Source organism: Zea mays, chromosome 6 (assembly GCF_902167145.1).
Source record: "Zea mays cultivar B73 chromosome 6, Zm-B73-REFERENCE-NAM-5.0, whole genome shotgun sequence".
Taxonomy (NCBI): domain Eukaryota; kingdom Viridiplantae; phylum Streptophyta; class Magnoliopsida; order Poales; family Poaceae; genus Zea; species Zea mays.
Genome location: NC_050101.1, coordinates 141815220 through 141840711, shown reverse-complemented (window position 1 = coordinate 141840711; position 25492 = coordinate 141815220). Strand labels below are relative to the sequence as shown.

The 25492-nt window shown below is 41.9% G+C and overlaps 2 pseudogenes across 2 annotated transcripts; both read right to left on the bottom strand.

Moving 5' to 3' along the window:
* Window positions 1-15858: 15858 nt before the first annotated feature.
* LOC100275403 (uncharacterized) lies at window positions 15859-16302 on the bottom strand (annotated as a pseudogene). The gene has a single exon (NR_157034.1). The product of NR_157034.1 is annotated as an uncharacterized protein (transcript).
* Window positions 16303-20579: 4277 nt separating this feature from the next.
* LOC103630124 (uncharacterized) lies at window positions 20580-20924 on the bottom strand (annotated as a pseudogene). The gene has a single exon (NR_157033.1). The product of NR_157033.1 is annotated as an uncharacterized protein (transcript).
* Window positions 20925-25492: the final 4568 nt, after the last annotated feature.

The window sequence follows — 25492 nt, the reverse complement described above, 5'->3', positions numbered from 1 at the left end:
CAAGAAAATCATCGAGCAAGGCGCCACCTCAACACCCGAGGTGCAACCCGTCACATTCAAGGCGACGGAAGAAGAAAAGAAGGATTCTACACCAAGTAGGATCCACATCGACGCCTTCAAGCTCGACAATGAGGAGATGGCGCTCATCATCAAGAGCTTCTGCCAAATCCTCAAGCAAAGGAGGGGGAAGGACTACAAGCCCCGCTCCAAGAAAGTTTGCTACAAGTGTGGTAAGCCCGATCATTTTATTGCAAAATGTCCATTATCAAGTGATAGTGACAGGTGCGACGACAAGAAGGGAAAGAGAAGAGAAAAGAAGAGGTACTACAAGAAGAAGGGCGGCGATGCCCATGTATGCCGCGAGTGGGACTCCGACAAGAGCTCCACCGACTCCTCCTCCGACGAGGATGCCGCAAACATCGCCGTCACCAAGGGCCTTCTCTTCCCCAACGTCGACCACAAATGCCTCATGGCAAAGGACAGCAAGAAGAAGAAGGTAAAATCAAGATCCTCCACTAAGTATGCTACTTCTAGTGATGATGCTAGCTCTAGCGATGACGAGGATAATTTGCTCACCCTTTTGCAAATTAAACATGCAACAAAAGGAAAAATTAAATGAATTGATTAGTGCTATTCATGAGAAGGATAAACTCTTGGATAGCCAAGAAGACTTCCTAATTAAAGAAAACAAAAAGCATGTTAAAGTTAAAAATGCTTATGCTCTAGAGGTAGAAAAATGTGAAAAATTATCTAGTGAGCTAAGCACTTGCCATGATGTCATTTCCAACCTTAGAAATGAAAATGCCAAATTAATTGCTAAGGTTGAGAGTTCAAATGTATGTGATGATTCAATTACCAATCTTAGAGATGATAATGCTAGTTTAATTTCTAAGATTGATAAACTGAATGCCTCTCTTACTAGCCTTAAGATTGAGAATGAAAAGTTAATTACTAAGGCTAAAGACTTAAATGTTTGCAATGTTTCCATTTCCAATCTTAGAGATGAGAATGACATTTTACATGCTAAGATTGTTGAACTAAATTCTTACAAACCCTCTATATCTACCGTTGAGCATGTTACTATTTGCACTAGATGTAGAGATGTAAACATTGATGTTATTCATGATCACATTGCTATGATTAAACAACAAAATGATCATATAGCAAAATTAGATGCTAAAATTGTCGAGCATGAGTTAGAAAATGAAAATTTTAAATTTGCTCGTAGTATGCTCTATAGTGGGAGACGCTCTGGCATTAAGGATGGCATTGGCTTCCAACAGGGAGGCAATGTCAAACTCAATGCCCCTCCTAAAAGATTATCTAACTTTGTTAAGGGCAAGGCTCCCATGCCTCAGGATAACGAGGGCTACATTTTGTACCCTGCCGGTTATCCCGAGCACAAAATTAGGAGAATTCACTCTAGGAAGTCTCACTCTGGCTCTAATCATGCTTTTATGTATAACAGTGAGGCATCTAGCTCTAGGCAATCAACCCGTGCTAAATTGCCTAAGAAGAAAACTCCTATTGCATCAAATGATCATAACATTTCATTTAAGACTTTTGATGCATCTTATGTTTTAACTAACAAATCAGGCAAAATAGTTGCCAAGTATGTTGGGGTAAACACAAGAGGTCAAAGACTTGTGTTTGGGTACCCAAGGTGCTTATTTCTAATGTGAAAGGACGCAAGACCGTTTGGGTACCTAAGAACAAGGCCTAAACTTGTTTGTAGGTTTATGCATCCGGGGGCTCAAGTTGGATCATCGACAGCGGGTGCACAAACCACATGACAGGGGAGAAGAAGATGTTCTCCTCCTATGAGAAAAACCAAGATCCCCAACGAGCTATCATATTCGGGGATGGAAATCAAGGTTTGGTCAAAGGATTGGGTAAAATTGCTATATCTCCTAACCATTCTATTTCCAATGTTTTTCTTGTAGATTCTTTAGATTATAACTTGCTTTCAGTTTCACAATTATGTAAAATGGGCTACAACTGTCTTTTTACGGATATAGGTGTTACTGTCTTTAGAAGAAGTGATGATTTAGTTGCATTTAAGGGAGTGTTAGAGGATCAGCTATACTTGGTAGATTTTGATAGAGCTGAACTCGACACTTGCTTAATTGCTAAGACTAACATGGGTTGGCTCTGGCACCACCGACTAGCCTATGTTGGGATGAAGAATCTTCATAAGCTTCTAAAGGGAGAGCACATTTTGGGACTAACCAATGTTCATTTTGAGAAAGACAGGGTTTGTAGCGCATGTCAAGCAGGGAAGCAAGTTGGTGTTCATCATCCACACAAGAACATCATGACGACCGACAGGCCGCTTGAGCTACTCCACATGGACCTATTCGGCCCGATCGCTTACATAAGCATCGGCGGGAGTAAGTATTGTCTTGTAATTGTGGATGATTATTCTCGCTTCACTTGGGTGTTCTTTTTGCAGGAAAATCTCAAACCCAAGAGACCTTAAAAGGATTCTTGAGACGGGCTCAAAATGAGTTCGGCTTAAGGATCAAGAAAATTAGAAGCGACAATGGGACGGAGTTCAAGAACTCTCAAATTGAAGGCTTCCTTGAGGAGGAGGGCATCAAGCATGAGTTCTCTTCTCCCTACATGCCACAACAAAATGGTGTAGTAGAGAGGAAGAATTGAACTCTATTGGACATGGCAAGAACCATGCTTGATGAGTACAAGACTTCAGATCGGTTTTGGGCCGAGGCGGTCAACACCGCTTGCTACGCCATCAACCGGTTTATCTACACCGAATCCTCAAGAAGACATCGTATGAACTCCTAACCGGTAAAAAGCCCAATATTTCATATTTTAGAGTCTTTGGTAGCAAATGCTTTATTCTTGTTAAAAGAGGTAGAAAATCTAAATTTGCTCCTAAGGCTGTAGAAGGCTTTTTACTTGGTTATGATTCAAACATAAGGGCATATAGAGTCTTTAACAAGTCCACTGGACTAGTTGAAGTTTCTTATGACATTGTGTTTGATGAGACTAACGGCTCTCAAGTAGAGCAAGTTGATCTTGATGAGCTAGATGATGAAGAGGCTCCATGCGTCGCGCTAAGGAACATGTCCATTGGGGATGTGTGTCCTAAGGAATCCGAAGAGCCTCCACATGCACAAGATCAACCATCTTCCTCAATGCAAGCATCTCCACCAACTCAAGATGAGGATCAAGCTCAAGATGATGATGATGAAAATCAAGAAGAGCCACCTCAAGAGGAGGACAATGATCAAGGGGGAGATGCTAATGATCAAGACAAGAAAGATGATGAGGGTCCAAGACCGCCACACCCAAGAGTCCACCAAGCAATACAAAGAGATCACCCTGTGAACACCATCCTCGGCGATATTCAAAAGGGGGTAACCACTCGATCTCGTGTTGCTCATTTTTGTGAACATTACTCTTTTGTTTCCTCTATTGAGCCACACAGGGTAGAGGAAGCACTTCAAGATTTGGATTGGGTGCTGGCGATGCAAGAGGAGCTCAACAACTTCACGAGGAATGAGGTATGGCATTTAGTTCCACGTCCTAACCAAAATGTTGTAGGAACCAAGTGGGTCTTCCGCAACAAGCAAGATGAGCATGGTGTTGTGACAAGGAACAAAGCCCGACTTGTGGCCAAGGGATATTCACAAGTCGAAGGTTTGGATTTCGGTGAAACCTATGCACCCATAGCTAGGCTTGAGTCAATTCGTATATTACTTGCCTATGCTACTTACCATGGCTTCAAGCTTTATCAAATGGACGTGAAGAGTACCTTCCTCAATGGACCAATCAAGGAAGAGGTCTATGTTGAGCAACCTCTCGACTTTGAAGATAGTGAGTACCCTAACCATGTTTATAAACTCTCTAAGGCGCTTTATGGGCTCAAGCAAGCCCTAAGAGCATGGTATGAATGCCTAAGAGATTTTCTTATCGCTAATGGCTTCAAAGACGGAAAAGCCGATCCTACTGTCTTTACTAAAACACTTGCAAATGATTTGTTCGTATGTCAAATTTATGTTGATGATATCATATTTGGGACTACTAACGAATCTACATGTGAAGAGTTTAGTAGGATCATGACTCAAAAATTCGAGATGTCTATGATGGGGGAGTTGAAGTATTTCTTAGGATTTCAAGTGAAGCAACTCCAAGATGGTACCTTCATTAGCCAAACGAAGTACATTCAAAACATACTCACCAAGTTTGGGATGAAGGATGCCAAGCCCATCAAGACACCCATGGGAACAAATGGGCATCTCGACCTCAACACGGGAGGTAAATCCGTAGATCAAAAGGTATACCGGTCGATGATAGGTTCGTTACTCTATTTATGTGCTTCACGACCGGACATTATGCTTTCCGTATGCATGTGTGCAAGATTCTAAGCCGATCCAAAGGAAGTTCACCTTAGGGCCGTAAAATGAATCTTGAGATATTTAGTTTATACTCCTAAGTTTGGCCTTTGGTACCCTAGGGGATCAACATTTGATTTAATTGGCTATTCCGATGCTGATTGGGCAGGGTGTAAAATTAATAGAAAGAGCACATCAGGGACTTGCCAGTTCTTGGGAAGATCTCTGGTGTCTTGGGCTTCAAAGAAGCAAAATTCTGTCGCTCTTTCTACCGCCGAAGCCGAGTATATTGCCGCAGGCCATTGTTACGCGCAATTGCTTTGGATGAGGCAAACCCTCAGGGACTATGGTTACAAATTAACCAAAGTTCCTCTTCTATGTGATAATGAGAGTGCAATCCACATGGCAGATAATCCCGTTGAGCATAGCCGCACTAAACACATAGCCATTCAGTATCATTTTTAAGGGATCACCAACAAAAGGGGGATATCGAGATTTCTTATGTTAACACCAAAGAACAATTAGCCGATATCTTTACCAAGCCATTAGATGAGCAAATTTTTACCAAACTTAGGCATGAGCTAAATATTCTTGATTCTAGGAATTTTGATTGATATTTTGCACACATCGCTCATTTATATACCTTTGATCATGTCTCTTTCATGTGCTATAACTAATATGGTTTCAAGTGCATTTCATGCTAAGTCATAGATTGAAAGGGAATTGGAGTCTTCGGCGAAGACAAGGCTTCCACTCTACTCCATCGAATTATTCATCCTTCGCCGTCGCTCCACACCGCTCTCCAATTTGGTATAATCTTCACTCGTATATTATTTGCCAAAGGGAGAGAAAGCAAAGGGCTTATATTTCACTCACAAGTATCCGTTTTTGGCGATTCATGCCAAAGGGGGAGAAAGTATTAGCCCAAAGCAAAAGGACCGCACCACCACCAATTTCAAAAATTTAGTCTTTCAACTTGTATTTAAAGAAGTGTTTTTCAAATTGGTATCTTATTTGTGAGATAATTTCAAATTGGTATACCCTCTTCAAAACTAATATCTAAAACCCTCTTGAACACTAAGAGGAGGATTTCATTAAGGGGGAGTTTTGTTTAGTCAAAAGGAAAAGCATTCAAAACAGGGGGAGAAAATTTTAAATCTCGAAAATGCTTCTCAAAATCTTATTCATATACCTTTGACTATTTGCAAAAGATTTTTTGAAAAGAATTTCCAAAACATTTGCAAAACAAAACAAGTGGTGCAAGCGTGGTCCAAAATTTTAAATTAGAAGAAAGCCATCCATGCATATCTAATAAAAATAATTATTAGTTTCATTCCAAGCAACCTTTGCGCTTACATTATGCAAACTAGTTCAATTCTGCACTTTTATATTTGCTTTGGTTTGTGTTGGCATCAATCACCAAAAAGGGGGAGATTGAAAGAGAAATAGGCTTACATCTTTTCCTAATTGATTTTGGTGGTTGAATTGCCCAACACAAATAATTGGATTAACTAGTTTGCTCTAGATTATAAGTTTTACAGGTGCCAAAGGTTCTCAACAAACCAATAAAAAGACCAAGAAAGGGTTCAAATAAAAAGAGCAAAAGACAACCGAAGTGTGCCCTGGTCGGGCGCACCGGACCGTCCGGTGCACCAGGGAACCCAACACCGAACTTGCCACCTTCGGGAATTCTGGGAGCCGCTCTGCTATAATTCACCGGACTGTCTGGTGTGCCAGCGGAGCAACAGCTACTTCGCGCCAATGGTCATCTATAGAGGGCAGTTAATGCGCTACAGTGCACATAGAAGTCAGAGCAGAGCCAGAAGGCGCACCGGACAGTCTACAGGACCTGTCCGGTGGCCCAGCTATCAGAAGCTCCAACGGTCAGAACCCAACGGCCGGGTGACGTGGCTGGCGCACCGGACTGTCCGGTGCGCCATGCGACAACAGCCTCCACCAACGACTTCTTTGGTGGTTGGGGCTATAAATACCCCCAAGCATCCACCATTCATTTCATCCAAGTTTTCAGCCTTCACACCTCATACAAGAGCTATAACATTCAATACAAGACACAAACAAGAGATCAAATCCTCTCCCAAGTTCAAAGACAATTCCAATCAAATAGTGACTAGTGAGAGAGAGATACTTGTGTTCATTTGAGCTCTTGCGCTTGGATTGCTTTTCTTCTTCATTCTTTCTTGTGTTCAACTCAATTGTAACCAAGGCAAGAGACACCAATTGTGTGGTGGTCCTTGTGGGGACTTAGTGTCCCGTTTGATTGAGAAGAGAAGCTCACTCGGTCTAAGTGACCGTTTGAGAGAGGGAAAGGGTTGAAAGCGGTCTTTGTGACCACCTCAACGGGGAGTAGGTTTGCAAGAACCGAACCTCGGTAAAACAAATCACCGTGTCATCCGCCTTATTTGCTTGTGATTTGTTCTCGCCCTCTCTTTCGGACTCGTTTATATTTCTAACGCTAATCCCTAAACCCTAAACCCTAAACCCTAATATTAATCACTTTAACAATTATTTATAATAAGCGTAGGTTAAAAATATAAATTAGATTAACTAGATTACCTAGCTAATTAACATTAATTAAACAATTAATTAATTATGCAAAAATTAATATTAACACAATGAAATTTGAACAAATTAAAACAAATTATTTGACCAAGAAGATATCATATTTTTAATAAATTAATGGTGCTGCATAGAAATTGGTGACATGACGCGATCTGATTGGTTAGATAGATTTGTTAAAGATGTGAAATGTTCGTTTACAAATTCATGACCCAACTACTGCAAACTTATTATGATTATACCTAACGTCAAATTTATGGCAGTCTTGCATATAAAACAACCTATGATGGTGGTTAATCTATCATTCGGAAAACGCCAAGACTATCTGAAAGTCGCCTAAAGGTGGGTGAATAGGCGAAACCTGAAAATTATAACTTTAAACCCAGACTTGATCCCTTGAATAGTGGTTAGAACAAGATGCACAATTATCGGAGTGTAAAACTAAGTCCTTTTCTTGGAAAGAGTGTTGCTTTCAAAGAATGCGGAATTGACACATCAATGCAACTAATAAGTTTATGGAGAATGATGCAAGAGGGCTTAGATAAGAAGAGAAATAACACAAGTTCTTTCTTGCAAGGTGTTGCTTTTAAATAAGAATTTAACTTGAAGCAACACAAAATAATATTAGCAAGGAATAGTGCAAGAGAACTTAGAGAGGAAGAAAACAAATAAATCAAAAGCAATAAGCACAAGAGACACGGATGATTTGTTTTACCGAGGTTCGGTTCACCAAGAACCTAATCCCCGTTGAGGAGTCCACTAAGGACGGGTCTTTTTCAACCTTTTCCCTCTATCCACCGATCACCAAGACCGGCGAGTGCTTCTTCTTCTTTGTCAACAAGAGACCGAAGTCTCCGCAAGGCCAACCACAAAGATAAGGGGCTCTTGCTAGCTTTACAATGAATGTGAGTCAAAACTCCACGCTCAAATGATCACAAGATGTAGCACACACTTTCTCTCTATGAATCTCACAAGGCACTAGTGCTAAACTCACACGAGTAGCTCTCTTTTGCTTGATCTCTCTTTTGTGGCACTTGTATTGCTTGTGGTGGCCTAAATCTTGTGTATGAGATAGATCAATGAATGGAGGTGGTTGGGAGGGCTTGAATATGTCAACTATATGACTTGGAATGTTGCTTGGGCTCCCACTCCATGAAGTGGCCGGTTGGGGTGGTATTTATAGCCACCATTCATCTTGTAGTCGTTGGGGAAGGCTGCTGGCGATGGGCGCACCGGACAGTCTGGTGCGCCGCCACGTCACCCAACCGTTAGGGTTAGGAGCTGGTCAACCGTTGGAGGCTTTGTCCTCATGCAGCACCGGACAGGTACTATTCACTGTCCGGTGCGCCTCTGACTCTGCGCTCTGACTCTGCCTCGCACTGTTCCTCGCGTCAGTACTTTTGCAGTCGATCGTTGCGCGAAGTAGTCGTTGCTCCGCTGGCACACCGGATAGTCCGTTGATTTTTAGCGGAGTGCGCCTGCTGAAACCTGAGAGTGGCTTGTTGGACTCTGTACGGTCCTGGTGCACAAGACACTGTCTGGTGGCACACCGGACAGTCCGGTGCGCCAGACCAGAGCACACTCGGTTTCTTTGTTCCTTTGATTTTGAACCCTGACTTTGATCTTTTATTGGTTTGTGTTGAACCTTTATGCACCTATAGAATATATAATCTAGATCAAACTAGTTAGTCCAATCATTTGTATTGGGCATTCAACCACCAAAATTATTTATATGAAAATGTTAAACACTATTTCCCATTCACTATCACGCGGGAAAGACCATTAACCTACCATCAACTTACCATCCAATCAAGCCCTTCGATCTCGCGCTGCAGATGAACATCTCTGTTTTTTGTGCAGATTGACGATGAACCGTAGATCCGATCGACGAACCAGAAGCGCGGTGACGAAGCTCTCGCCGAGATGGTCACGGCGATGTTCTAGGTTGCCCAGAAAAATAAATGGACATTGAGAAATTAGTCGTCGGAGTTATCGCTAGAGTTGAGGAGGAAGTCGAATTTCGACGAGATGGTCATAATGGCTTATGCTTGTAAGCTTAGCTGGCGGCGGGTTGCTGTGGTTTGGATGGCGGCGGCGCTACTGTGAGGATATAGAGGAGATGAGTCTATGGTTGATGGCATAAGGAGTTAGGATGACACGTATTTATATAGGCAAAGAGATGGCCGGTTATATGACGTATCTAATCTGATACTTATCTTTTAAAATCCTATCATATCTGTTTGGAACTAACTTGTCTCTTTTATTCCATTAATGTTGTTGTTAATTTATACTAATCATATTAGACCTCCAATTTAAATAAATTTAAGAATATATTTTTATTTAAATTTTAAATTAAATTTTTGGTTGTTACACGCGAATTGAAAGGAACATTTTCTTAAGTATCTTATTATAATATAATAATTTGTATTGACTTTACCTAAAGGACGCCGTGAACAAATCAACCAAACATGCATCAATACATTATATTAGCTTGTATTTTATTTCTAATTTTTGCTTTCTATTTTAAATTCAAAATTCAAGTCTAATTAGACTTAAGTTAAATTTTCTATTTCAAGCATAAATTGTAACAAACAAACATTCAACATGAAAGCAAAGCATTTTTTGTTAATTAATTTATCCATTAAGCAAATGTTTAAAACAATACATATAACTCAGTATGAATAATTCATGAAAGATGTTTTAGCATAATAATTATTTTAAAAAAATAATTCAAACACAGTCAAGTTTTTATATTTAACATTTATTTAAATTTTAGAAAAATAGTTTTAATTTATAATTTTATTATAAAGAATCTTTAAATTTTAAATCTTTAGAGAGTTTTACTAAATCCTAAAAATAAAATTTTGGTGTGTTACAACTGCTGATCAGTACCGCAACAGCATTAGCGGTGTCTTCATGCTATCCACACGTGTGGGAATGAATCATAGTGACACCGATGTGCTAGCACCATATGTGTAGCGAGAGAAACGACGTCAACATCTTGAGCGTCCTCAACCTTAGGGAGAGAGACAACGGTGGCCTAGATGATATATATATATATATATATATATATATATATATATATATATATATATATATATATATATATATATATATATATATATATATATATATATATATATATATATATATATATATATATAGTATTTAGAGCCCTAAGCTCTGTATAACTATTGGAAGCCCCGATCACCTACCGATCAGGTGCGCAGACCGTACCAGACCCTTTTGGCTTATTATACCTAACTGATTACGACAAATTATAATACGAGTTATGCTGATTTGTGTAACAATTTACGCAAATCTATGGGCCATCGCGTAGATTTCGTCCCGCATATTACGTGCATAGAGCCCACGATCCCACCCACGCGCTCGTAGTTATCCAGTCCCACGTCGCTAGGGATTAGGTTTTAGCGGTGGCGGCGGCGGTTTCCTCGGGCGTGCGAGCGCTGGTGTTCCTGGGGGCCAGCAGCGGTGCCGCCCCGAGGCAGGCGACCGACGGCAGCGCTCCACCAGGAACAAGCGACAGCGACGCTCCCGAGGCGGGCGCGCAAGCGGCGACGGCGTTCTCGAAGCGGACGGACGGCGACAGCGCACCCTAGGCCCGATGGCAACGGCGTTTGTCCCGTCCGTCTCTGCGATGGCCACCGCCGCTGCCGCTCCAGCGTCTGTGGCACCGTCCCCTGCGCCAAAGGCCAACAACAGCAGGAAGGCGGTGGTGCCTGAGATGACTGGGTACGAGCTGCTCAAGCGCGTCAAGGAGTCGGCGGCGCTCAGGGACATCCTCGTCGTCATCATGTCGTCGGAGAACGTGCCCACCCGCATCATCCCGCTGCCTGGAGGAGTTCGACCCGCGCCTCGCCGTAATTTAGGCCCTATTCGTCGTTACGATATAAATTGATGATGTACGCTAAAATTTGTACCCATTTACGCTGTTTTGGTTCACGTTTTACGCTGAAATTTGAACGAGACAGAATCCGTGCACGATCGAACGTGCGCAATTTTCATGCTGTAATTTTCGGGCCCCATTCGCTGTTACGAAATAGGTCTATAATTTACGTAAATTTCGTATTCATTTACTCTATTTCGGTTCACGTTTTATGAGTAAATCCACCTGAGCCAGAACCCTAGCACGATCGGTTGCACGCGATTTTCACGCCGTAATTTTGGACCCTGTTTGCTGTTATAAAACATATATAGGATTTACGCTAAATTTCGTATTCATTTACGCTGTTTTAGCTCACGTTTTACGCTGGAATACGCCCGAGCCAGAACCCGCGCACGATCGGCTGCACGCGATTTTCACGCTGTAATTTTGGGCTCCGTTTGCTGTTACAAAACAAATATAGGATTTACGCTAAATTTCGTACTCATTTACGCTGTTTTAGCTCACGGTTTACGCTGGAATCGGCCTGAGCCAGGACCCGCGCACGATCGGCTGCACGCGATTTTCACACCGTAATTTTAGGCCCCGTTTGCTGTTACAAAACAAATATAGGATTTACGCTAAATTTCGTACTCATTTACGCTGTTTTAACTCACGGTTTACGCTGGAATCCGCCCGAGCCAGAACCAGAACCACATACTGCATGATTTATGCTGTCAAGTACATGTCATTATGCAGTCGTAAACGTTGTCCATAGTGTCATATTCATTCCACGTGATTCGGGCGTCAAAAGATTCCTTTATGCATGTTTTACGCATCTTTATCCATATATATATATGCATTTGTATATTGCCTTACGCTTATCGTCCTGGATTATTGGCTGTCGACTACATAGCTGACGCAAGCACGCGGGTGCTGGGTCGACCGCGTCCTGGTTGGGGCTTCCATTACCTCTTCCCTATATATATATATATATATAGATCATTGCTAATGTGTTTTTATTCTAAAGGTCAATTAGGATCTTATGGATCATAATTGTCTCGGACATATGTTCAACAATTTTCCACTTACACTAGAGCCAGTCATCTATGCAACCATTTCAACTTAAGTGTATGTCCTGTTAGGTTCATGAGCAGACAACCATAAGTGAAAACTATTTTTGAGCCATTAGTCAATAGCGGTGCTTAGCAACACGTATTGAATCCTATGTACATATAAAAGATCATAACAACTAAACCATAATATGCATATATTTTGATCTTTTTGTCATACGATATCGGTCGAACTCAAGGCGATATCCATCAAACTCAAGGCAAGATTTGCCGTACGATATTCAATATTTCACTCGATCTTGTAGTGGGTTATAAATTATGACTAACACTTTAATTATATCATGATTAACTATTTAATCATATTGACATAGCCTTGCACTTAATTCAGCCATACCGATGGGCCCAAAGATATCTCCCCTATTATGTAGAAAGGACATATTCTGTCTTCATCACATCTCATATTTGTGAAAATAAAATTAGAAAAGACATATTGGTGAAAATAAAACTGAAAAAGGCTAAATTGCAAAAAAAAAATTCGTGTGAAATGAGATGATGGCGACGTTGATCGAGGAGGGATCATCATTTCTATAGTTTTTAATTTTATTCTTTTTAAAAATCTTATTTTACTAAAATTCTACCAATTTTGTTTTTATTAAAAAAATAAGTAATATCATTTTAAAAATAAAATTTAGAAAAAGATTAAAAAATTAAAAATCTTTCTAGATAGAAGAGATGTCATCGTGTACCTTTTAAAAAGTTTGCACATACGAAGGCTATTTCCAATCTATTATATCTTGTCAAAATATCCAAAAATATCATATCATATGAAATTACATAAGATACAACTACTTCAATACATGATATCATATATTATTTTTATGCTACATAGAATAATAAATGCTAGTATAGGCAAGAGTATGAGATGGAGACCACTTGAATGATTAAAATTTCAATGCATATAACCTCGTGCTCAAGTAGTATCTCCACCAAGATACAACTTTCTTCTCTCTTCTCCTAACTCTCTTGCCGCATCATCAAAAATGCTTATATGACATGTCCTAAATATGTATGATACTATAGATTGGACATAGCCTAATAAAATCGTAGGTGAAGATGAAGCCAAAGCAATCCGACAGAAGATATCATTTGGTAAATTTTAAGGCAAGGAGACTAACGATATCATGTGGTAATAGTTAGGACCTGTTCTAAACCTATAAAACTAATAGTGAACAATTAAAATTAACTGAGAGGTTTAGAACCGATCAGCTAATGAACCAGATAATTGTTAAATAGCCATTAGTTGTTAGCTGCTCTAATTCAGGTAAAACAAGCTAACAATTCATTAGTCGACTAATAATTATTTGTAGAGGTTTGAAACAGGTCTTAGATGCAGTAAATTAAAGATAAAATCGAGTACTTGAACGAATCCGGCAACCTAATAAGGTTTAGAGACTTCACTTTCGGTGAGGTGGCTCGATTAAGGGGCTAGTACTCACGAGTCTCTTTCCGTCGTTATTATTCACGATATCTAAAGAAAACATATGTAAAATAATGGTATTTAGTTCTATCTCTGCTCCCTGCCATGAAACCCGACGAAATTCACTATACTACGAGTAAACGTTTCGTATTCGCTCGCTTTCGGCAAACGGTCGATGCTTTGAATTCCTCCACGCTTATCCACTGACGACGACGGCGCTTATTGTGTCACTCCAATGCTGACCATTGCACTTTTGTAGTTGTATCTCCTTCACGTGTTTTTTTGTTTGTCTTTTGACCGGAGAGGATCTCTCGTTCAGTCATTCACGTCACGTGTTGCGTGTTGGCTCAGCCGTGGTGGAATGTTCCATTCGGAGGCAAGAAAAAAGAAGGTTCCTGCTACTTGGACCCTGTCATTTTTTCCCCCTTGGAGCAGACAACCATTATATTTGTTGCCCGTCTGGTCTGTTCAACGTGGTCCGGAAGAAGTTTAGGGTGGTGTTTAGGAGTAAAGTTTTTCATAGTTTTGAAAGAATACTCAGTATTATATATACAAAGTTGTTTGGTAATAAGGTAGCTAAAATCTCTGTTTTAAACTGAAGTAATACAAGTACTTAGATATTTTAGAGTATTCTAAAATTAGATTTCAACTTTGGTTTTTAAAACTGTAGTATTGTCATTATTAAAGTGTAATGTAATATTTCAAAAACTATGGTTCTCAAGAACTTTGTTTCTAAAAAGGGCCTTAGTTTCCGAGACCGAGAGGTCGTCGCCTTGGACTGCTTGTTTTGAGTTCGTGAACTGCCTCTGCCTGGCTGGGCGGCCGTGGTCAGCGGAACCGTGAAGTGAACGTGTGAAGAACGTGTGAAGTATACATATATCATTAGTACTATTATTCTTTTAGTCATAGGATAGATTTTAAAACATATCATAAAGGACCTGTGCTATCTATGGTCTCTAAGAGCATCTACAAGAGAGGACTTAAGTCAGGTACTATATTTAAATATAGGAGTTGATGTCTCAAAATAGCTTTTAACAAAGTTACTATTTTATAAATTTTCATGAAATGGATATAGCACCTGATCACATGTGCTAAATATAGCATCCCAGTCAGCAGACCTATTCCTCTGCATCCAACGATTTTTCAGGCGTGGAAAGTCTTTCATGCGTCCTGTACCTAACTCCCGTGATGCAAAGCTGAAGGCACACGGAGGAAGCTTTATACGCATGACACGGAGATGGAACCGTGCCGCTAATCTCACTGACTCAACTACCACGTGAGTTTAGGAGTTGGTGTTGGAGTTGAGAAGAAAATGTTGATCCGGGTTAATTTGAATCAGATCCAATTCAGCTTCTGAGGTCCTAATTATAGGAGTTTCTCTTGAAGATGTCTTAAAATCGTAGAGCGAACTGTCCAGCTATGATGCGCGGATACTTCACAAAACTCATGTACCGGTGTCGGATACTGTATCGGATACGGATACCTCTCGGATACTTCCGGATACGTATCAGATATTTTTGCAGATTTAAATAAATAAAAAAAGACGGATACTCCATGGATACCTCTCCGATACCTGCGGGATACGTCCCAACCCTAGTTCATAGTATACACTCGTGCTCCTGTATCGCATAACCACTGCCCAAAGCCGCCTCCCTGCCTCCTCTTGCGCGTCCCCAATTGCCGCAGTTCGTCGGTCTGTAGCCGCCTCTGCTGCAGTTTGTCGGTCCGGTCGCCTCCGCTGCAGTTAGCCGGTTTGTGGTCGCCGTCACCCGTCAGTCACAAATTGGAGCAGCCGTCGGCGCGTCACGAGGTCTGTGACCGTCAGCTTGCCAGTCGCCGGCGCGCAGCAAGGTCTGTGGCTATCAGCCTTCCAGCCGCTGATTGGTGCCGCCGCCACGAAGTATGTGGCCGCCATTCATTGATTGGAGTCGCCGCCTAATGAGCCGTGGGCTTGTGACCGCTGCCGCAGTCGATCTGTGGTCATCAGTCGCCGATTGGAGTTGTCGCCTGATGATTGGTGGGTCTGTAGCTGCCGCTGCCAAACTGTGGGTTTATGGCCATTGTCGTCGATCCGTGTCACAGTGACGCTCATCGATCCACAGATCGACGTCGGTGTGTTTTGTGGGTCTGTGTTCTTATCTTCCCTTCTTGCTTCTCAAACTCCTTGCTTCTCAATCTGTTGACTGCTATAACTCTGGTCTTGTTAGATCCTATGGCAGCGGCCAACGAGTTCAAATGCTTCTGCTTCTGCATCTACTGAGACCGGTGGCAGCGAAGGTAGTTTTCACGTCGCTAATAATCCTGCTATTTATTTTTATTTATAATATATATTTACGTATCGGTGTTTTTTGAGAAATGGCGTATCGGGGTATCGACGTATCGCGTATCCGTATCCTGACACGGGTAACATAGCTGTCCAGGCCTCATGACCGAGCACACGTACTGTTAGCACTCACGAACACTATCCATTGCATGGAAGATCTCCAACGACATTTCTTTTCTTTTATCCTAGAGCATGAGTGCATGACATGTTTGCCCTCATGAGCACTGTTCGTTATAGAAGATCTGTAGTACATCTTTTTTACAATAACGAAGGGTTTGGTTGAGATCGATAAGAAGTACGGTGGCGACCCTAGATAGTCGAATCCTCCGCTGCGATTGAATCATAGTACGTCATCTCCAGCTTGTCTGTCCTCCTTTCCGTAGGATGTATCAAAATTGGCACTTGAGTTCACCGCGCGGTGGTCAGTGCACGAGGTAGGTGACGGCGAGCGCGGCGGCCATGAGCACGTACGCCACCGCCTGGTCCACCGCCCGCGCCGTCGTCTCCGCCACTGCCGCCTTCTTCACCGACGACCCCATCGGCGGCAAACGTGTTAGCTGTCGGAGTGAATTGGTGGATGGCCTGATGTTGATGAGCCGACCTGAGAGGGCAATTGAAGCTCGGATCGGTGCGGTGGATGCATTATATAGCGAGAGGAGACCGAGTAGGGGGCCTGGGAGAGGTGGCGGCTCTCGAGGCTTCGTGGGTGCCAGCCGGTGGATGCTGAATTCTTGATGCCGGGACGGCTGCCGAGCGACGAGGCACGTGGGGATCCGGACGCTCTCTGCTTTCCTTTGCTTCGCCGCGTTTTCATGCCACAACCACAACAGAATCTCCAAGAAGGTTCCGTCTCGAATTGACCTTTCTACGGCCGCGGGCGCCGGGTCCAACTCCAACGGGAACAACAAATAAATTAATTAGAGGTTTCTGCCAAGTTTTCTTGTGCGCGCTTGGGCATCTGTCTAAATTTTGAGAAAAAGATGATAAAATCCTCCTTCAAAGTTTTTTGTTATAAAAGAGTTTTGCCTATCTACGTGAAATAAGATAATCATTCAAAAAGTGAATGTCATTTGATTGATTACAAGTCCAAAAGTCAAAGCTTTCCATCTATTCTCTTCTCTTTTCTGCTCCTATAAAGTTGTTTCCAGTGGACCCTATAAAACAGGGGACACAATATTTGTAGAGTGAAGTTTGAAATATGGTACGTGATAAAGGATATGATAGAAGAGCTACCGGAAACAGCCTAAAGCATTAGTTTTTTGGTTTCCAGTGTCGTCTCTTTGCAAAAAAAAAGTTCTTATATTTATTCTAATTTAACCCTCAGTCCTAATGTGGGTTGCTACTTAATAGATGGGTTGTGAGAAAACACCTAAGCCCAACACAACATAAAGATCTAGATAGTACCACCTCTCTAGCTGAAGGAGGATGAGCGACCGAGCTACTTATAAAAAAAAGGACATATCTTATTTTCAATTCATATCATTCTTGGCATTTTGCCTAAGATAAAGTGCAAGTAGTTTAATATCTGGTATACGGGTCATAGTCTACTTTAATTTTTAAATTTATTTTTTCTTGAAAGTTTCTACTTTAATTTTAAATTAAATTTATTTTTTGTGGAGATAGCCCATCACATTAGCGTGCATTAAATTTATTTTTTGTGAAGAGGGTACCTTTAATTTTAAATTAAATTTTTTGTGGGGAGAGTTTATTACGCCAACTTGCCACTGGGACTCGCATGTCATACATATATCGCACCACTATATACCATTAAATATGATTAGTGTGCCATCACAACATACGAGCATTATACTAGTTTATATATACATGTGAGGAAGTATATGAATGCTTGAACGCAAAATATACTTATTCTTAATACATGGGTTTCGATAAATTAATACTTTCGGAGGCTCTTCAACGCCACATTTGAAATTTGTAAATTATTGACTTCCTAAACATTATTGTTCATCTATTTGTGTGAGCTAGTTCAGGTGCATCTTCGTATGAAATTATATTTTTATCCCCTTCCTATTACATAGACGCCCCTAGTATTTGAGGAGTACAACAATGTCATTTCGCTACATTGACGCTATGTTAGATTGGTTCTAGGATGTCCTCTACGTCCAGTATGGTGAAGTATTTGTTGCTTGCTTGGGTGCGTTATAAGGCGAAGCCTAGGCACTCATGCTTGTGTGTCGACTGGATACTTTGTCCGATGAAATGATGCCCCTTGTAGGAGGTCATATCCCCGTTATATAGTTGAGGGGGTAGGTAGCTGAGTTACATAGAAAAATCGATGGGATGAGTCATCCCCTGCCTACGGGTCGTAAGTTGTCTTATGCTCTTATATGCTCCGAAGGGTTGCCATTGTTGGTGTGTCTGGCTTTCAAGGTCTTGTCACTTCTGAACTGAACATACCTAGGGCAATTGTGTCTTGCAGAGGGGTCTTCGGAGCCCTTATATGAAGCGGCGTCTCTGAGGGAGCCATATGGGTGGTTCATCTTAGAGTTCCCTCCTACTTAAGTACTATCTAGGGCGTTTGATCGCCTTACACCTATGGTGAGGCCCATCATGGTCTATAGGTTCTTGTTATCCTTTAAAGAGTCGAGTGGTTGGACATATATGTTTCCAACATCCTTCGTACTGTATCTACCTTATCCTGCTCACACCTAGTCAGGAGCGTGCGTTGAGCGGTCAAAATACCATAAATGTGTTAGCCCTACATGGAGATTCATGGTACCTTCGGACTCTGGGCCATGATACCATTAAGTCTTATCAGGTTTGTATGACCTAGATTGATTTACCTTAGAGCGATTAGGATCGGTGGCGACCTAGTCGAGATGACCAGGTCGGGTCTAACCTAGTCGAAGTGACCAGGTCGGGATCACCTAGGGTGACCAAGGACGAGGTTGACCTAGCCGAGGGGGGCATGTCGGGATCACTATGATCAGGGATCCAACCTAGTTAGGGTGACTAGGACATGGTAGTTTTGGTCAGGATGACTTGGTCAGAATAGCTCTAGTAGGTACCCACATAGTTAGGGTGATAGGTCGAGGCTATTATGGTTTGGGTTGTTCTGGTCGAGGTGACCAGGTTGGGTTGCCTTCGGCCTTGGCTATATTTTGCTGGTGGTGCTATTTTCTTAGAGTAAGCTTTTAGAGTGATCTTAGGTACCCTTGGTATGGGTATACATCAAGTCCCAAAAAATCGAATTGCACATCCTTCACACGAGCAAGATAAGCGCTTGGACGACAGTCATTTCGGAGGTCTGCGTCCGTGCATGTAAAGGAGGGACATGTCTCCTAAGCAAGCATACATGAGGTTTGTGAGATTATATTTTTTGAACAGAGGTGTCTACTCTTGGTATAGGTGCAGAAGCCAAACCAAACGGTTGTCAACACTGATTACCATCAAACAGCAGTGTCACATCACATCACGTCCAGTCACACCGTAACGTCGGTCTGTCTCGCCATGAGCATGTTTGGGTATTGAGCACGCGTGGCACGCCAGTTTTCTTTTTCTTTTAACTTCACAACAGATGTAAACTAAGTCCATCTTTAAATTGGTCAAAGTCTTTGTCAACTAGCAATGCCGGAATAATCTGTTGACTCCCTAGCATTTATTATGGGTCGTGCTATATTAACTTACTTAAATGAATCAACCTATTTAGTCCCGCAATAATGTTAAGTATTATAGCAAGAAAAATAATAAAGTGTGTTGACGATCCCTAAACTTGTTTAGGTGTATCAAGCTAGTCCCTAAACTCTTAGAACAGTCGATAAGGTCCCTAAATATTGTTCCAGTGTCATTTTAGTCCAATTAGTTGTGAATAGGACTTGGTTAGCTGATGTGGCTAGAGATGGCCAAACGGGCCGCCCGGCTCGGGCCCGGTGAAGCCCGACCTGTTTTGGGCCCGACCCGCTAGGCACGGTTAGAAAACTGGGCCAGGTCGTCTAAGCCCGTGGGATCGCTTCCCTGTCTGAGTCTGGCCCGCCGGGCAGGCCCGTTAAGCACGAAAAAAACCGGGCAAAAAACGGGCTAAACGGTCCGGTAAGCACAGTTTAGTGTAAAAAACGGGTTTAACGGACTTAGAGGTAAACGGACCGTGTCGGGCTAGCCCGCCGTGCTTAGATTCCTGTCCGAGCCTGACCCGCTTATTCGTATCGGGCCGCTCGGGCCCGTATAAAAGCGGGTTGGACCGGGCTCGTACCCAGGGGCGGACCTAGCAGGTGGTCCATATGGGCCACGACACATCCTAAGATTAGATTAGAGTAGTTAGTATAGTGGTGTAAGTGTTATTTTTTGGACTAGCAGTTAAGGTTCGAGTCTTGCTAATCTCTATTTTTTTGTTTCTTTTCTTGATATTTTTTCTGACACACCCTAATCATAGCAGCTGGGTCCACCACTGCTCGTACCGGGCCAAAAAACATGCTTCGAACCGAGCTATCGCGCTTTGTGCTTTCTGTACATCTATAGATGTGGCCTTGCCAGAGTACCGTCCACGTGGCACGACATTATCGTAGCACGACGCGGCGAGGACGAGAAGGCGGCCATGTGGCAAGACCATGCCGGTACGGTGGCAAGGCTGCACCAGCTAACCCTAACCACGTCCTGTTCACAGTTGATTGGGCTAAAATGGTATTGAAACAATGTTTAGAGACCTAATCGCCAGCACACTTAAGGAAAAGGATGGCAGAAGACTGATGTTCCTGTGTAACGACGCTCTACTGAAGATAACAAATTAGCTTAAATAATTTACAGAGAGGGGTTCTCGTGTCCTCATCGATAGTGCCCGTACGGCAGGCGTGGCCATTAGACACCAGTTGGCGCCGCGTAGTGGAGCAGTGGCTGCGAGACACACGAGTGAAATCGAGACACGACGCGAGCTTGATGGCAATTACTGTATTATTTTTTTTTTGGTGAGAGGACATGGAGTCATGCATCGAATCGAGACAAGAAACGATGTCAAGCAGTAGCGAGCTGTACAACCATCTCGATCCATCGATCTATGGTGAAGAAGAACTCAGTGCACGAGGTAGGTGACGGCGAGCGCGGCGGCCATGAGCACGTACGCCACCGCCTGGTCCACCGTCGACCTGTCGTCCACCACCCGCGCCGTCGTCTCCGCCACTGCCGCCTTCTTCGCCCACCCCATGGGCGTTGCGCTAGCTAGCCACCGCCTGGACCAGAGGGTCGATTGCTGATCTGATGATGTCGACGAGTCGACCGGAGGCACGAATTGAAACTCGGATCGCAGCGGTGGCTGCATTTATATAGGCGAGAGGCGGCGACGCGAGTGCTTCTGCGGATCCCCTTCCGACGTTCCGACTTCCGAGTGTGCCGAGTAGAGGGACGCGGCGGCGCTCGAGGCTTCGTGGCTCGTGCGTGCCCGCCGATGGAGTCTTTGCTTCGCCGCGTTTTGATGCCACGGAGAATTAAAAAAAATGGGAGAAGGTTCTATTTCGACTTGACCTTTCTACGGCCCGGACGCCGGGTCAAACGGGAACAACAAATAATAAATTAATGATTCTGCCAAGTTTTGAGGATTTAAAGTCCGCTCTCTTTTGATTTTTTATATATATACAGCTTATTCGTTTAACTTTATTCTGTATCAATTTATAATATTTTTACAATATTTTGTTTTTATAGATTATGATTGCAACAATCTAAATAGACTGATTTAGTCTGAAACTTTGACCGATAACTATACACTACTACTAGTTAGTTGTAGCGTTTTACATTGCTACGGTTACACGTGTTGTGGTGGTAGAAGCTGCTCGGTTTGAGCTTAACATCCCAGTTTCGAGTCCTGCTGCTCTGTGGAAGGATATAGAAAAGGTATATCAATGTTTTTTAGTAGTTTTCTAGTGCAATAGCAATTTTTCGTTGCATTAATTAGTCGTCCAATTTTGGTTGTAGGGAAGACTTTTGACTGACTTTGTTAAGGGCATGTACAACCTACACGGTACTCCAAGTATAAGACACAATTAAAACACAATATAATGCAGTGGTCATGTATAAAACATGTGTCTTACCATATTTATTGTACCAATCAGAGCATTCAATAAATTAAAGTGACCAATCAGCTAATCTCCTGTCTCGAACATAGAGCTAAGACACTATGTCTTCGTCAAGATACATATCATTGTACATGCGCTAACTGAGTGGTTACTCGATGTGGTAGTAAAAAAAAGAAAGAATGGCAGTTGAACGCTTACGGCCGGCGTCGTTATTCCCAGTCTTCAGAGCTCCGTACCTTGACAGGCCGAATACAACGTCCATGCAGAGCATGGAGATGCATTCATGTTCATATGGAACCTTCATCCTAGATCGGCATGCATGTACAAATATGTACACACCAATAATATGATTACTTGCTAAATTCATTTTCTTTTCTGCTTCATTGCATGTACAACACAGGTGCGAAGATATTTTCAATAGTTTGCTTTACATATACAATAAAAGTTTCAGTAAATGGAAAATCATCTACCTGGATACGATTGCTAGTCAATCGTACACCATATGCTCTTTGACTCCAGGGCTCAGCCGCTCAAGCAACATTATTAAACAGATTCAATACGTACATATTTTTATAACGTTTTTCACGTACGACAGACAGCTAAGAAACTATATTAAAATTAGTTATATCATAAATATAGTTAAAGACAATATATATATAGAGTTATGTAGAGACGGACTCTTTATAAAGATAATGTCTCTTATATTTTTTTTTTCATTCAACCACTTAGAAATCCCTTCAAGAGGTCGCTGATATGTCTACCGGCTGCTGATGCAAAATCAAAGGTTGACTGTCCTAGCTCTGGTCTCGGCTGGCAGGGCTGCTGTGCTACTGCCCTCACCCGAGCATAGGGCACTAGTACAATTTGACTCTATACAAGCGGTAGGATTTTTACATCACAGGCGGTTCGGTTAGAAAACCGCCTGTGATGTCCCAGGCGGTTCAGTACGCCTGTGATGTAATAGTATCACAAGCGGTTTTTGTTTAGGACCGCCTGTGGTGCTCTATCATTTTCACAAGCGGATCCTAAGACAAAACCGCCTGTGATTGTAAAAATATGAAAATACAATTTTAATATGAAAATAATTTTAATTTTTAACAGAAATATGCAAATACAATTTAAATGAATTAATATTTAATTTTTAACAATAATATGCAAATACAATTTAAATGAATTATAATAGCACACATAGATAACTAGAGAGATTTTAAATTAATTGGCAACCACAATTCATAGTCGATCATACATGATAACAAATACAATTTGATTCATACAATTTTTCATGAACTACCATTTTTCCGCATGTATGGCTTTAAGTTCTTATCAATTTTCTTTTCCACACGCTTGATTCTCTCTGGACCGTTAAAGACGAACATCTCTTCATACTTATTGTATTCCTCATCTTGGTCTCCCACATTCTCAACTCCAACAATTTTTTGCTTTCCAGAAATAACTACATGCATCTTCTCATCTGCTGGATCGAGTACATAGAACACTTGTGCAACACATTCGGCGAGAACCCAAGGGTCATCTTTATATCCTACTTTCTTTAAGTCTACCAGTGTGAGTCCGTAGTTATCCACTATCACGCCCACGGGATGTTGTACCCATTGACACTTAAATAAGGGTATTTTCATGCTTGGGCCATAATCAAGTTCCCATATTTCCTTTATGAATCCAAAATATGTGGTCTTCTGTCCATGTAGGTCAAAAGCATCGATACGAACACCGCTATTTTGTGCAACACTTTTCATGTCTTTTGATTTAGTGTAGAATGTGTACCCATTGATGTCATATGCTTGCCATGATGTCACAAAACACGATGGCCCAGAAGCCAAATTCTTCATTGTTTTCTCATCCGAAGAGTCTCCGAATGGGATGTTTTTGTCCATTAACCATTCGCTGAAACGATGTTTGTGCTCCCTCATGATCCAGTCCTCTGTGCGGTTCTGATTTTCTTTACGAAGCTCATTCAGGTGTTCCTCTATGTAAGGCTCGGCTATCGTGAGATGTTGTAGTACACTACCATGAGCACAATGTACTAGCTTGTAATCCTCAACGCGAAAAGTTTTCTTGCCCATTCTCCCTCTCCCACATAGTTTACCCTCATGTTTAGGTACAGGCACACCTATCATTGTTCCGTCACTGATGTAATCTATACAGCTCTCAATCACTTCTTCTGTAGTGTATCCCTCCATGATTGAACCCTTTGGGTGAGCGCGATTTCGCACATAACCTTTTAATACTCCTAGGTATCGCTCCAACTGAAACATATGATGTAAATATAGTGGCCCTAATATTTTTATCTGATCCACGAGATGTATGATTAGGTGTACTTGCATATCAAAAAATGATGGAGGAAAACACATTTCAAGCTTGCACATAGTCTCGATGATGTATGCCTTTAGATAGTCCAAGTCTTCTAAAGCTATTACTTTTTGTGAAACCGCATTGAAAAAGTAACACGAGCGTGTGATGACAACTTTGACATGCTCTGTTTCGAGGGCTCTTACCGCAATTGGGAGGAACACCGTCATCATCACATGGCAGTCATGAGAGTTGTAGCCAAATAGAGACAAGTCCTTCATCCTGACTAGTCTGCTGATATTGGATGAGAAACCTGTGGGCACTTTGACCCCACGCAAACATTTGCAAATCTTTGTTCTCTCCTCAACTGACAAGTTGTAGCTAGCTGGGGGGAGGTAAGGCTTCCCTTTGCCACTATCCACTGGATGAAGTTCCGGTCTGATTTGAAGATCTACTAGATCATTGCGTGATTTAAGTCCGTCTTTTGTCTTACTCGGCATGCCCAGCAAGGTTCCAATGATGCTGTCAAAAACATTTTTTGTTACATGCATCAAATCAATGCTATGGCAAATTTCCATATCCTTCCAGTATGGGAGGTACTTGAAAAATATTGATTGCTTCTTGAAAGTTGTGTAAGTTGAAGGGTCAGTTCTCTTTCTCTTTTCTCCTTTGTTTTTTCCCTTTCCGAATACAACATGAATGTTCTTTACAATTTCAAAAACAAGTTTCCCACTATAAGGCTTTGGTGCACCTTCACTTTCCAGTTGATTGTTAAATTCCTCTTTCATCTTTCGGTACTTATGCTGCTTCATCAAGAACCGTCTGTGTCCCATGAACACCAACTTCTTGGATGATTTAAGGTACATGGAAGCAGTTCCATCGACGCACACTACACAACCATTCTTTCCTTTAGTCTTTTGCCCTGATAGTGTGGCGCCACCGGGAGAATCATGGATGGTAACAAATATAATTGCTCTTAAGTTGAAATACTCACGGCAATACTCATCCCATATTCTAACTCCTTCATTCCAGAGCTTTGTCATATCTTCCATAAGAGGTTCTAGGAACACATCAATATCAACACCAGCTGATTTCGGACCTTGAATAAGAATAGTCAACATAATATACTTTCTTTTGTGACACAGCCATGATGGAAGGTTGTACATCGTTAAAGTCACGGGCCAGGTGCTATGTACACTTCTTTTTTCACCAAATGGATTCATTCCGTCTGTACCCAAAGTAAATCTTACATTTCTGGTTTCTTTGGCAAACTCAGGATACATAAGATCGAAATTTTTCTATTGTGATGCATCAGCAGGGTGTCGAATCTGTTTGTTATTCTTCTTGCGATTTTCAGCATGCCAACGCATAAGCTCAGCCTCCCTAGGGTTTGAGAACAAACGTTTTAAGCGATCAATTACTGGAAGATACCACATCACCAAAGCTGGGTTCTTTGACTTCTTTTTCCCATCCATGT